The 14,204-nt window shown below is 37.0% G+C and overlaps 1 long non-coding RNA gene across 2 annotated transcripts; it reads left to right on the forward strand.

Annotated features, from left to right (window-relative positions):
• The first annotated feature begins 3,043 nt into the window (after positions 1 to 3,043).
• On the forward strand, positions 3,044 to 12,345 carry LOC131796356 (uncharacterized). 2 transcript variants are annotated; one of them, XR_010717396.1, is made up of 3 exons: positions 3,044 to 3,124; positions 11,074 to 11,220; positions 11,369 to 12,345. It is a non-coding gene; the product is annotated as an uncharacterized lncRNA (long non-coding RNA). The 2 variants fall into 2 exon arrangements; XR_010717395.1 differs by lacking the exon at positions 3,044 to 3,124 and adding an exon at positions 9,181 to 9,405 and having other exon boundaries at positions 11,369 to 12,344.
• The last annotated feature ends 1,859 nt before the right edge of the window (positions 12,346 to 14,204 follow it).

Genomic DNA, 14,204 nt, shown 5'->3' on the forward strand with positions numbered 1-14,204 from the left:
TTTCAACGTAAACATGCATAAAGCCTATTGCTTAATGATAAGTCCATCAAGTTGCTTTCGTACGGTGCTCCTAGGTGGTTAATAGCATGATTTTACCTTGGACGGTATCATCTTTACGCCGTAATTCCTCACCATTCTAAGTATCCCTTTTATCATTTGGTCATTGCTCTAGTAAAAATCTGGTGGGCGTCAAGCTTTTTACTAATTTTTTCTCCCACGTTTCTTTATCAGTGGACTTTGGATAGTCTATGTAACTCCTTTTTCGGAGTTCCTTAGGTAGTTTCTTATTATGGACATCGTCAAGTTTGATTACTACGAGGCTGTCATCTTTCTTTTCCATAAGTCGATGAAGAGCGTAATCTAGTTCTGTGCCACAATAGTTACTATTAAAAAAGTGAGTGGACACAACAGCAATATTCTTCTTACACCTGTAAACACTGTCAACCATATTTTGAAGAAAGGGAACTCCAAGAAGAAAATCTCTGTAATGAACACAGCACTTTAAACCGTACTTTTCCTCAAGAGTTAGAATAAGAGAATAGCTGGGCAGATAAAGAATATTATTCAGACGTCAATTGAGATGATATGAAATTTGTACTGAGTGCGCTTGGTAAAAAGGTAGTCACCAAGACGAAATTTTGTAGAAAATGAATTCAATTTTTTATCGTTTGTCGCAATATTGCTGCAAACTATTTCTTTTGAGATGTCTTCAGAAGCAACGCTACTATCTGTTTAGTTTATTTTGGGATAGAGTAAATTTTAATCTGATCAAATGAAATATCAATATATAGGCTTGTTTTGTCAAAAGAGATTCAAAGATGAAATGAAAAGATCATGTTAACATAAATTGAGAAACTTGGATTCCTTTACAAGGACAAACCCCTCTCTATCTAGAGGCTAGGGATTCTCTGTTTCTAGTGTTATGATAGTGAATAGACTTGCGTCTTCGGACAGACTCACATAAGTACGAGGGGGCCAAGGCTCTTCATGCATCTAAACGTCATTACAGTGTCTGGAGAGGAGATGCTCATTTACCGGTAACCATTTGATCTCGCGTAACGCAGATGTTATGTGCTCAAAGTTCTTTGCACGATGAGGTAAGTTAGGTGATGGATGTGTTGATCATAGGTTAAGTTGTTATCTAGTATTATTCCGAGATCCTTGGCACTGGAGACAGGTAAGATATCTTTCCCCAAGAAAGAGATCGCGATTTCGTTAGGAAGCCTACCCAGTAGTTGTTGTAGATGGAGATAGATAGATAGATAGATAGACTGTTTATTCACAAATACATCGCAGTCATTGGACTGAATTGCGTATTTCACAGAGAAATATATAAATAGGCAAATGTTAAAACTAATCACAAACATATGTACATGATATAAAAATATAAGTATCTAATGGGATTAAAATATGTATAGTTACTAGCTAAGTACTACGCGTTGTTTGTTGCTAGGCATCTTTGGACATTGCATACACAAAGGACTGCCTAAAGCGGTCTGTGTGCGAGCGTGGTAGATTATATGTTCTCTGTTGTCGCAGGCAGTAGTTTTGTTCATTTCTTGGAGGCAGTAAGTTGTGTAGTTTACGCCCCGAGTTGTTGGCGATTGAATCAAAGAGTCGTTTACATAGTTCATTGCGTCTCTCTTTTAGCGTTGGCAGGCCTAGTCTGTCCAAGCAGTCCTGATATGACATATCTGGGAGAATTATGGAAAGAACTCTTTTCTGTATTCTCTCTGTATCCTCACTGAGGTAAGCGGGAAGCGCGTGATGGAAGAGGGGAGCGCAATATTCTAGAACAGATGTGATTGTTGTACAGTAGAAATCAACAATGTCATTACAAGGTACACGAGCCCTTTTCAGGAGAACAATGAAATATATCCGCTCTTGAATATAGGGACATCGTTCAAATTTCCAGGCTCTTACGAGAATCTGATAGGTCTTGGAATTGAAAATGACAGCTAGAGCAGTAATAAAACAAAATTTAAAGGACCTGAGAAACTAAGCAGCCGGTCATTCAACCGGCGCATTGACCGACTAGTTCTTCACATTACTATTATTACTTTTTTTTACTATCTTCTTCTTTAAAGTTCAAGGAGTAAACGTAAACGAAGCGTGCATCCGTTAGTTTTTCTTAGATTTTTATCAGACATTCTAATGTATTTTTTGATTTTTTAAGGGTTTTATCATAATTGTTGTAAATAATTTTATTGATTATAGTAAATAGAGGATTTTTATTTTGAAAAAAAAAATTACCATTAGTATTATTTATTATCATTACGCGCCTTAAGCAACAGATGTTTTCGTTGACGACGGCGACGTGACGACCGATAAGAAACTTGGGATAGAACGGCTTCAGGTTGCGGTCACGACTGCGAGTTGCCATCCTCAAGCAAAGCGCGCGAAAAACGCGACGCCGCGCCGAGCGAGCTTCGCAAATTTGTTGGTAAATTCAAACCACACAATAAAGCTCTCGATTCCTTTGCATTGTCCTGTCATGTCGAGCTTGAAGGAAAGCGAAATCATGCGAATCAGATATTATCCCATAGTATCCCTAATTACACCGTTATATTTTTAGGTAGCAACTAAATGGCTAAATGTGTAAACTTTGTGTCCGATTTCGTTTTTTAAGTATGCTTAAACATCAGTTATTCGTTATAGATAGACATTGTGCATTTAGTGCGTTGTTTAATCCAAATAAAAGTCATTACACAGATGGTCCCCCCTTGTTAAAAACATGTTTAAGTTAATCTACATGTTACTGGAAAGGTGTCCTTTTCGTCAAACCACTACTGGCCATGGATATCTTTATCTTTTCAGTTTTTTGCTCGCAAGATCGATTCTTTGTAAATATTCAGCAATGCGCCTTACTTTACTTTTCCTATCGATTTTAACTTGTTCAAGGTGTGATATAAATTTAGCCGCAAGGGTAACTTCTCTCTTTATAACTAGTCACTGACTTATTAGTGATTCAGGCGACAAAATTTCTTCCGGTCAATGAACAATTGATTATGATCATAAAGCAATGCATAAGCGATGAGGAGGTTTATATTAACAGTGACAAACTCTTCTTCTCGGAAAAGTCTAACACTTCGGGCCCTTCATGATCGTCGGTACAGGTGGAATTGTAAGTCATTTCGTTTTCTAATTCTCGAGGCACGAAAGCCAGATGAATTTGGAAAGAAAACAAGATGAAATTTCATCTCCACCACAACCAAAATTACAACCACCCACAGACTTTCGTCCATGATGTAATATGACAGGTATACACACAGAAGCTATTTTATCATGTTTTTATCATATCTTTATCATATTTCGCAATTTATGTGTTATTTGAATTCGGCTGAATCATTTTCGAATGAGTCAATCCCATTTGACTGTTTACCAGTCCAAGTATTAGAAACAACAGAAACCTTTTACATCCAGTATGCCATTTCCGCATGTGTATTAAACGTGTTTTTTTCCTGTCTTGAAAAGATAGGGCCTCTCGCTTCATCTTCTTCAAAATAAAAATTAAATCGATAAATACATTCACGATGATAATAGAACAATTCCAAATTTGGAAGGTTTCTAATAAACGTTATTAACTTATCCCACCCTTACAATTTGTCAACACCGACGATGAGTGGAGAGCAGATCACGGCATGAGTTTTTGCATCTGCCTTGTATTGTGAGTAAAGAAAATGAAAAGCTGGGTTATTTCCGGTCTGCTACGAATCATAATGACATTAATATTTCAAACTCTATAAAAGTCACTTAGGTTTTCAGTAAGTGGCATTTTACAATTGGACGTTGAAAATAGGTGTAAAGGCTACTGGTAATTGACATGCAGCTGATATCAAGCTGTATAACATATTCAGCCTGTTTCAAACGTCAATACCCACTTGTCCTTTCAGCACAACAAAGTGGTAACTACGTTACCCAACCCCTATAAGGGAAATAACTATGAAAGAGCGACATGTTTGTATGTTTGCTTTTGGAGTTGGCGATTTTGGCGTCAAACTGCGTCAAACTGCGGGGTCAGATATCAGCTGATTTTGGGAAAGGTTTTTCCCTTTAGTCTTCAGATAAACTGTGAAATGAAGCAACTACACTTGGAATCATCCCACGGAGTTTTATTAAATATTCAGGGCCAAAATTAATTACTTATCTTGACGACAGCTTTGATCAACTTCAAATTTTTATGAATTGAAGTATTTTATCCGTGAAAAACAAAGCTTAAATTTATATTTATTAAGTTTCTCATGTAATCCAGGCTTACAAACGAGTACTATTTTTTTTATATTTTGAACGCGAGTTGAGATATAGATGACCAACCGTTAACTTATTAAAGCCCAAACATGGTTATGAAACATTCATTCATTCAACTTGGCGAAAAATATGAAACCGCTTGGGAAATAAAAAGAAGTCATCTGAACGGCATCCCAACATTTATGTAGTGCTTTAATAACAATTGAGTATTTTCTTTGTAATCTTAATCTCTCAAAAAAATACGGCTTTTGTCGAAGTTTACTTGGAGGTGAGGGATTTATTCTAAGTTGGTATCGCGATAAACTTTACACTCGTGAGTCCAGGCGATGACAAAAAACCTCAAAGTTTGAAATAATGAGATACACACAACGAGACTGAGCAAGGATGGAGATTATTAATACTGATTTTGAGCGATAAAATTGTAAAATGCAATGTAAATAGACTGTGACGAAGTGGCCTCTATTATTCAGACGTCAGTTGATGATGATATGAAATTTGTACTGAGTGCGCTTGGTAAACAGATAGTCACCAAGACGAAATTTTGTAGAAAATGAATTCAATTTTTTATCGTTTGTCGCAATATTTTTGCAAACTATTTCTATTGAGATGTTTTCAGAAGCAACGCTACTATCTGTTTAGTTTATTTTGGGATAGAGTAAATTTTAATCTGATCAAATGAAATATCGATATATAAGCTTGTTTTGTCAAAAGAGATTCAAAAATGAAATGCAAAGATCAGATTAACATGAATTGAGAAAGTTTGATTTCTTAACAAGGACCAACCCCGCTCTATCTAGAGGCAAGTTCAAATAATCTATCGTTAATGATGAGTCATTATTCAAAGATTAAATCATCATAAAACTCATTTGAAATGATCAAATTGCTATGTATGTCCTTCCACACGCCAAGACATACTGCTACATAAGCCAAAGCGGAGTAACTGGTTTGTGTTCTCTTAACTGGCTGTCAAATAATTTAGACAGCCGCCTTCTCACTGATTTGTACGCTTCCTAATGATGCAACTTTTGCCTTGCCTAGTAGTTCTTACGAGCGCTCGTAATGGCTTACAATCTTACTATCATTATCATCATCCAGTAAATGGTTTGAAACCGGGGGTAACATGCGACTAGTGGAGTGTAGTCCTGAGGACGACTGTTATCGGTAGTGGTGACCGTCAAGTCACTTGACTCTGATGATGACTTCTGCTCAGATTGTCGTAACGTCAGTCACCACCACCGATAACAGTCCTTCTCAGGACTACACTCACCAGGACGATTGAACCACACTATTACATTATTACCATCGTTATTATCAGTATTATCATTTGAATTACAACTATTAACATTACAGACATACATACATACCTACTTTATTAGTATTCCCCAGGGAGCCTTTTCAATACTAAACAGCAAAGTACATTATAATAAAAAATGGATAAAATTATAAAAAGCGGTCAATTAAAATAATTCTCTAGCATGTGCGTTTTCAACCTTTTTCTAAGTGATGCTAAAGATAACTGTTTAAAGTCTTAGTCTAAATTGTACCAAATGTTGACTGCTCTATAGAGCGGGAAACGTCGCTGGCCTGACTTTGTCTTGCTTGGAGGAATGTCAAGGGATTCTCTGTTTCTAGGGTTATGATAATGAATAGACTTGCGTCTTCATGCACCTAAACGTCATTACAGTGTCTGTAGAGGAGATGCCCATTTACCGGTAGCCATTTGATCTCGCGTAACGCAGGGGTTATGTGCTCAAATTTCTTGGTTTTTGTGATGATTCTGCACGCGAAATTCTAAACAGCCTGAAGCTTCTTGATGTTTGTGGCGGTTGTGTTTGACCAAACTGTGGAGCAATAGAACAATTTGGTTAGGACTAGAGCGGAGATGATCGTGCGTAGAGTGTCCCGATCAAAACTGTTCTTTACCCTGTTTATTTGACAAATTCTGGTCATACAAAATGAGGTAAGTTGATGGATGTGTTGATCATAGGTTAAGTTGTTATCTAGTATTATTCCGAGATCCTTGGCACTGGAGACAGGTGTGATCTCTTTCCCCACGAAAGAGATCGCGATTTCGTTAGGAAGCCTGCGCAGTGGTTGTTGTTCCCGACCATAAGGAACTTGGTCTTTTTAGGGTTGATCAATAGTTGATTTTTACAGCACCAGGTAGCCACACCGGAACTTTCCACCAAAAGCGCAATGATAAGAGAAAATTTCTTGAATATAGTGACATCATTCAAATTTCCAGGCTCTTATGAGAATCTGATAGGTCTTGGAATTGAAAATGACAGCTAGAGCAGTAATAAAACAAAATTTAATGGACCTAAGAAACTAAGCAGCCGGTCATTTAACCAGCGCATTGACCGACTAGCTAGCAACAGATGTTTTCGTTGACGACGGCGAAGTGACGACCGATAAGAAACTGGGGATAGAACGGCTTCAGGTTGCGGTCGCGACTGCGAGTAGCCATCCTCAAGCAAAGCGCGCGAAAAACACGACGCTGCCCCCAGCGAGCTTCGCAAATTTGGTGGTAAATTCAAACTCCAAAATAAAGCTCTCGATTCCTTGGCATTTTCCGGTCACGTCGAGCTTAAAGGAAACGGAAGATTTACTTTTGGTTTCCTTTATTGAAAGAGTCACAAAGACAGTTCTCTAAGATACCGTGAATCCCGGATATGTGTTCAGATTTTGCGCTATTTGGCTCCTTGCCGAACCACGCTCTTTGGAGCTAGCCTTGAATTTAAAGGGTTCCCATAATAAGATTTCTCTGACCAACATGACATCTTTTTGTTCTGTTCACTCCATCTACGAGTTAAACTATATTTGAAAAATAACCCGACGAATTTAAGCCTTATACTATTAAAGCTTTTCTAATAATAGATACCTCTTTTAAAATTATTATTGCGAAAAATTACAAAATATCAAGCTTAGAAGAGTAGTTCTGCTTCGGCATATCAAAGACAGAAATTTTTTTTTCATGTTTTATATGTGATGTTAAAGCGGTCGATTGCCATCAATTGTATACTCATTATATTTGCCAGCTATTTTGTTTAGTGTCGGGAAAAAAAAAACGTTTTGTGAAGAACGAAATCATTACAAGAACGCGTATTTGTCTGCTTGTGAACATGGCGATTAACACACTAAATTCAAAATTAATTTGAGTCGATTAAAAATCTTCTAAGTTAAATGACCGGTTATACATTGAGAAAAATCGGAAAAAATAACTAATTATTCCTGGAAGCTAATTTAGCATGCAAAAACAATTTTTAAAAAAAATGAGCCTAATAATGCTTCTAGAACATTATTTTAAACTTAAAATCAAACATTATGCAATTTTACTAAGCTTCCAAATTGAATTAGTCCGAAAGTAAGCTAAAAGTGATCAAAACAAAAGATTAAGGACTCAAGTTCTCGTCGCGACGTGAAACCCACGGGACAACAGTAAGCCACAACGTGTTGTTCATCCGCTGTGAGGACTGCGAAGAAATTTCACGTTTCCGGTTGCCGTCGTAAGGCCGGCGACGTCTGTTGCTTAAGGTGCCTATTATATGATTATTGCTATTATTGATGCTCTTCTGTCATTATCAATACTTTCACTATTTATATTGTTATTACTGCGTAAGGTATAATTTTCTCTATCTTACAGCCGGCGTCGCCAGAAGCTGATTGCGTGTATTTTTCCGAGAATTTTCACTGCCTCCTGCCCCTCCCTCCAAAACAATCCATCTAGACAGACGAAAAATTTGCACAATACAAGAGACGCTGTCAATAAAGCCATAAGTGAAAAACCAACAGCGGGTCTTTTGAGAAAATATTGCAAACCGAACTTAACAAACATTACAAATTTTCCCTTCCACGCATCTTTTTTTATCTTATTTCGATAACTTACTTAACTGGTTAGGCACGATCTTTACATGCACAAACGGAAAAAAAGGTTGAAGGACGATATAAAGTTGATAGAAACCCCCAATACAACGGATGAGAAACACAAACGATGTTTTTGATACAATGCGGTGAGAATGTAGCCGGTGGCTGCTGGCTGAATTTCAGGTTTAAGCGTTCAGAGTGAAGGTTACAAGAATATAAAAATCAACGGGTGTCAGCCTTTAAAAATATCATCGTTCAATTATAAGGTGAAGGCAGCGAATTGTCAGAAATGACAACACATTTGCATGTAAACTCCATGCCATCGATCTTCCCTCATTTGAATATTTTCGCAATCACCAGAAATAAATGTACCAACTAAGTTGTTGCTAAGCCTCTCGTTGCAATCGCAACGAAAGTAAAGACTACTCTCATTCAGGAAACTCAGACTTTACCATCCCAAAGCCAAGAGAGCTTGATGTTAATTTTGGTAAAACAAGCCTCAGTATATCGATATATAAAATTAGATAGGCATCGAAAAAAGCGAAATCATGCGAATTAGATATTATCCCCATAGCATCCCCAATTACACCGTTATATTTTTAGGTAGCAACTAAATGACTAAATGCGTAAACTTTGTGTCCGATTTCGTTTTTTAAGTATACTTAAACATAAAACAAAATGACTATCAGTTATTCCATATAAATAGACATTGTGCATGTAGTGCGTTGTTTGATCCAAATAAAAATTGATTACACAGATGGTTCCCCCTTGTTCAAAACATGTTTAAGTTAATCTACATGTTATTGGAAAGGTGTCCTTTTCGTTAAACCACTACTGGCCATGGATATCTTTATCTTTTCAGTTTTTTGCTCACAAGATCAATTCTTTGTAAATATTCAGCAATGCGCCTAACTTTACTTTTCTCATCGATTTTAACTTGTCCAAGGTATAATATAAATTTAGCGCCAAGGGTAACTTCTCTCTTTTAACTAGCCACTGACTTATTAGTAATTCAGGCGACAAAATTTCTTCCGGTCAATGAACAATTTATTATGATCATAAAGCAATGCATAAGCGATGAGGAGGCTTATATCACCGGTGACAAACTCTTCTTCTCGGAAAAGTCTAACACTTCTGGCCCTCCTTGATCGTCGATACAGTTGGAGTTGTACGTCATTTCGTGTTCTAATTCTAGAGGCACGAAAGGCGAATGAATTTGGAAAGAAAACCGCCACAACCAAAATTACAACCACCCACAGACTTTCGTCCATGATGTAACTATGACTGTCGCAGGTATGCACACAGAAGCTGTTTTAGACACTTTTTTTCCTTTATCATATTTCGCAATTTATGTGTTATTTGAATTCGGCTGCATCATTTTCGAATGAGGCAATCCCATTTGACTGTTTACCAGTCCAAGTATTAGAAACAACAGAAACCTTTTACATCCAGTATACCATTTCCGCATGTGCATTAAACGTGTTTTATTTCCTTTCATGAAAAGATAGGGTCTCTCGCTTCATCTTCTTCAAAATAAAAATGAAATAAATAAATAAGTTCACGATGATAATAGAAAAATTCCAAATTTGGAAGGTTCTTAAGAAACGTTATTAACGTATCCCACCCTCAAAATTTGTCGACACCAACGATGCGTGGAGAGCAGATCCACATGAGTTTTGCATCCGCCTTGTATTGTGAGTAAAGAAAATGAAAAGCTGGGTTATTTCCGGTCTGCTGCGAATCATAATGACATCAATATTTCAAACTCTAAAAGAGTCACTTTGTTTTTCAGCAAGTGGCATTTTACAATTGGACGTTTAAAGTAGGTGTAAAGGTTCCTGGTAATTGACATGCAGCTGATATCAAGCTGTATAACATATTCAGCCCGTTTCAACCGTCAATACCCACTTGTCCTTTCAGCACAACAAAGTGGTAACTGCGTTACCCAACCCCTATAAAGGAAATAACTATGAAAGAGCAAAGCACTTAATTAACTTGTTTCACATTAAGGATTTTATGCGATTCGATATTTATATTTCATGTCAACTAGTTCCTTCTTTCTATCCTTTTTTTTTAATTTTTTTTAATCTCAATCTTTGTGAGTGTGTGTGGCGCAGGTGCCTGCGGATTATTTTATGTTCGGTAATCAATGGACAAAAATAAAACGCTCGTTGCACCGACAGTGTGTTTGCTTTTGGAGTTGGCAATTTTGGCGTCAAACTGCGTCAAACTGCGGGGTCAGATATCAGCTGATTTTAGGAAAGGTTTTTTCCTTTAGTCCTCAGATAAACTGATAAGTAGAGCAACTACGCTTGGAATCATCCCACGGAGTTTTATTAAATATTCAGGGCCAAAATTAATCATTTGTCTTGATGACAGTTTTAATCAACTTCAATTTTTTTTGAATTGAAGTATTTTATCCGTGAAAAACAAGCTTAAATTTATTTACATGTAACGATTGATTTATAATCCAGGCTTACAAACGAGTACTATTTTTTTTTATATTTCGAACGCGAGTTGAGATATAGACGACCAATTAATAACTTATTAAAGCCCAAAAATGGTAATGAAACATTCATTCATTCAACTTTGCGAGAAATATGAAACCGCTTGGGAAATAAAAAGAAGTCATCCGAACGGCATCCCAACATTTATTTAGGGCTTCAATAACAACTGAAAACAGCTATTTTCTTTGTAATCCTAATCTCTCCAAAAATACGGCTATTGTCGGAGTTTATTTAGACGTGATGGAGGTATTTTAAATTGATATCGCGATAAACTTTACACTCGTGAGTCTAGGCGATGACAACAAACCTTAAGCTAATCTGAATTTACATCCTTTCCAGCTGTTTGAAGTTGAGTATATTTTTATCACCACTAAATATAGTTGACGTCTACGTAGTTAACGTCTTATCTTTGGTAAAGCGGTAAAGTAGTTTATTTACTTTATTTGTTATTTAGTGCTTCAAAGAATATAAAAAGGGCCATTCGACTCCTTATTCCACACATCGCCTCGACTCAGGGAAGGGTCCTCCAGCAATTTGACGGTAGACTTAAACCAGTATCAAACAAGAAGTCTGAGAAAAAATGCACAGCAACGTTGACAAGGTAAAACAAGCACAATTATCTTAGGCTCCTACGTGAAGGTAACTTTAGCATAACACTACATTGACTGATTTATGAACCTAAGCCTTTCTTTTTTCGTTTCTTCGGATATGATTTGTCTCATTGCTTTCTTTCTGACTTTTATCTACAGGTTGTATTCGTTGTTTTCTTGATGGCTGTTCCCTTGTCGCACTGTAACACATTACGAAACGCATTCACGGAAGAGGATTTAACTCCCATGGTAGAAAATCTCAAAGGGGACGGCAAAGAGGAACAAACAGCCATGGCAGATTACTTCCACCAAAAGAGATCTGATCTACAGAAACACATCAATGCATTCTCATGCGAATGTATGAAACGTATTCACAAAACACTGCTGGATTGTTGTCCAGAAAGCTGTACTCCTACACACTACGGAAATTGTGGAGAACGTTTTTGCACAAGTTGTCACCATTAAAGCAAGAACTGAAGCACGTGTAACCTTCGAATGAATCAAGCAGAAATAATAATTAAAGATAATGAATGAAATCTAACATTGTTTCATTAACTTGTCTTACGTTAACTGAGAAACAGCCACAGAGATAGCATAATGTACAAACGTGTAGAAGAAAGTCTCGAAGGGGTGGGATAGTTTTGACGATTTTAACAGTGGATAGTTGTCATGAATAAATTTCCTTCAGGAAATAGAATCAATATTAAGTACTATTAAGGTACTGTGTTCATTTTTTATATATATACGGATCATACGTTATATTCAGAACTAATAAGTCTTTGTCTGACAAATTAAACTAAAGCGTAACTCTATGACATTTAGCCGCTTAACATTTGAATCTTAATGAATTAAATTTAATTAAATGTAAACCTAGATTAAATAACCTATATTTTTCGAAACTCATCTCATACAGTCCTCCAAGTAAGTATTTTATGACTTAAATTGACTTGTCTTTTTTATCGTATTATAGGGCTTAGGCCTCAATTGGGAGAAAAGTTCTGTTCCTCTCTCTTGCCACTCCACTTTATTTTTTCTTTTCAAGTAACTGTGAAATGTAGATTAGTGGTTTGTATTTGTTGAACTGTGGCGAATAAATTGAAAAAAACTAATAACATAAATAAAATTAAGTAATTAAATTAAGTAAATGACATAATAAAATAAATATGACCTCTAACCGTACTTCATTGCTAGTTTCATAATTATACCTTAATTAATTCCCGATTGTATAGGCCCGAACACCTTTAGTGACTTTGCATTCCTGAGTCCTGATTCTTCTAGCCCTGAAGATAGTAAAGGAAAGTTGCTAGTCTGTTCATACAAGAACCTAATAATGATAAGAGCCGAGCAAAGCTCATCAAAACCATAATCTGGTGTTTCACCCCTCCCTGCCTCTTTTCTTCCTTCGTTTCCCCTCCTTCGAATGTATTCCTCAGAGCTGTTTAATTGAATCATTGGCATGTAAAAATTCTCGTACGCTGCGCATGCTGTGTTTGTGCCCTCAGCTTGTGGTAAACTTCTTTAGGAAGCTTTGTTTTTGTTTGTTTGTTTGTTTTTGTTTTTGTTTTTCCTGTGAATTTCATGAGGTTTGATGCATCTTTTAGATATGACTTCTATTGTGATGCGATCGGCTGAAGAATTTGATAGGTTTTCTCTCACTCCTTCCGTACTTGGGGTTTGTGTCTTACTTATAAAAAAGTAAAATTAAAGCCTTTATACAGTTCCAAGTGGCCCGTGGGGCCTGCGCTCGGCTCCGGTTTCCTTTAGCATGAAGAGGCAAGGAGTATTGCTACTCCCCCCTGGATGGGATGCTATTCCATCGCAGGGTTACCCCCAGCATATATTCTGGTACCCATTTGTACACCTGGGTGAAGAGAAGCACTGTGAAATCAAGATTGTGAAATCAAGATTGTGGCAAGAAACCAGAGAAACGACTAGTCACCTTACTGAAGGCGATAGTGCAGTTGCAGAGAAAACTGGAAAAAATAGGAAAAAGGAGGAAAAAGGACCAGAAGAAAAGGAGTTCTTAGTTCTAGTCTACCAGTCTAGGAACGAGATCGAGCACTAGATCATCCTATTGTTTCTTTGTTTCGTTTGAATAAAGGGGGTAGGTTTCTAAAGAAACTTTAGCGCTGCGTCGATGGGAGAGTATAGCAGGTAATTTAGTGTTAACCTCTGAGTTGAAAACGTAAATTTGCCACCGTAAAGAGTTGAAAGGCTGACGTTTCGAGCGTTAGCCCTTCGTCTGACGAAGGACGACCTTTGGCCACCTGGAAATTACGATTCGATTCAAAGTTCAGATCCCACGGAACGAATAATTGTGAATCCGACCTGACGTAAACGTAAAATACTTCTCAAAATTATGAGCCAAAGTTGAACATCGACAACCAGGAGGTACATATAAGAAGCTTGAGCGATACTTTAGAACCGAATTCGATTTTAAATAAACTATTCAGAAGAGAGGTTTGCTTGATTACTAAAGTGCGTTCGTTTTCTTCACCGGACACTGCTCCGCATCACAGATGAACGCGACTGCAAAACAACAACTTAGTACATATGTTTTCGAGACGAAGGCAAAGCAAGCTGAATGGTGTCGTCGACGAAATCAGGACGGGGAAAACACGAATCTAGGCTTCATTTGCGCATGCCATGTTTTGCAAATTTATTTCCGATAGCCGTCCTAGCTCATTCCGTCTTCGGATCTTAAGTTCTCAATTTATAACGAATCTTGCATTGGTAAATATTCTTGTTACAATTAGGCTAAATGTGTTTGCCTTTTACTTGGTTTTTTGTATACGTTGTAATTATGGAGGTATTTTCACCAAATTTAAAGTAAAAGCGACTAGAACCATATTATCTACATTTTTGCAAAAATGACCATCATCCATAAAAACCAACATTATTGGCATAATGCGAGCACTGCTAGCATATCATGCTACTTTTGCGAACACAATCGAACAATTCCCTGAAACATGGACGGCACAGAAAAAATAGCTAG

This window comes from Pocillopora verrucosa, chromosome 4, assembly GCF_036669915.1.
Source record: "Pocillopora verrucosa isolate sample1 chromosome 4, ASM3666991v2, whole genome shotgun sequence".
NCBI lineage: Eukaryota > Metazoa > Cnidaria > Anthozoa > Scleractinia > Pocilloporidae > Pocillopora > Pocillopora verrucosa.